Consider the following 832-nt stretch of genomic DNA (forward strand, 5'->3'; position numbering starts at 1 on the left):
TCGCAACCCTCGGTGTTGCCCCCGCGCCTCACTCAGCCAGTGAGCGGGAACCGGTCTATATATGGGATCCAAACCCTCGGGCGGGAGCGCCGCCGCGCTTCCTAAGCGGTGCACTATCCAGTGCGCCACCGGGCCGGCCCTGACATGATGATTTCCATTCCTTTGGGCATATACCCAGTAGTGGGATTGCTGGATTATATGGTAGTTCTATCTGTAGTTGTTTGAGAAACCTCCATACTGCTCTCCGTAATGGCCATACTAATTTACAGTCCTACCAGAGTGCAGAAGGGGTCCCCCTTTCTCCATATCCTTGCCAGCATTTGTTGTTCTGCTTTTTTGATAATAGCCAGTCTTACTGGAGTGAGATGATATCTCAGTGTGGTTTTGGTTTGCATTTCCCTGATGATTAGCAGTGTTGAGCATTTTTCATGTACTTGCTGCCTATTTGTATGTTTTCTTTTGAGAAAAGTCTTTCAGCTTCTTTGCCCATCTTTTAATTGGATTTTTTTTTTTTTCTTTTACTGTTAGGTTGTTTGAGTTCCTTGTATATTCTGGATATTAATCCCTTGTCAGATGTATAGTTTGCAAATATTTTCTCCCATTCTGTAGGTTGTCTTTTTACTGTGTTGACAAGTCTTTGCCCAGTCCTACATCCTGAAGTGTTTCCCCTATGTTTTCTTCTAGGAGTTTTATAGTTTCAGGTCCTTTTTTAGGTCTTTAATCTGTTTTGAGTTGATTTTTGTATATGGCGAGAGGTGCAGGTCTAGTTTCATTCTTCTACACATGTATATCCAGTTTTCACAGCCCCATTTTATTGAAGAGGTTGGCCTTT

The sequence above is a fragment of the Galeopterus variegatus genome, unplaced genomic scaffold (genome assembly GCF_000696425.1).
Source record: "Galeopterus variegatus unplaced genomic scaffold, G_variegatus-3.0.2 Scaffold14989, whole genome shotgun sequence".
NCBI lineage: Eukaryota > Metazoa > Chordata > Mammalia > Dermoptera > Cynocephalidae > Galeopterus > Galeopterus variegatus.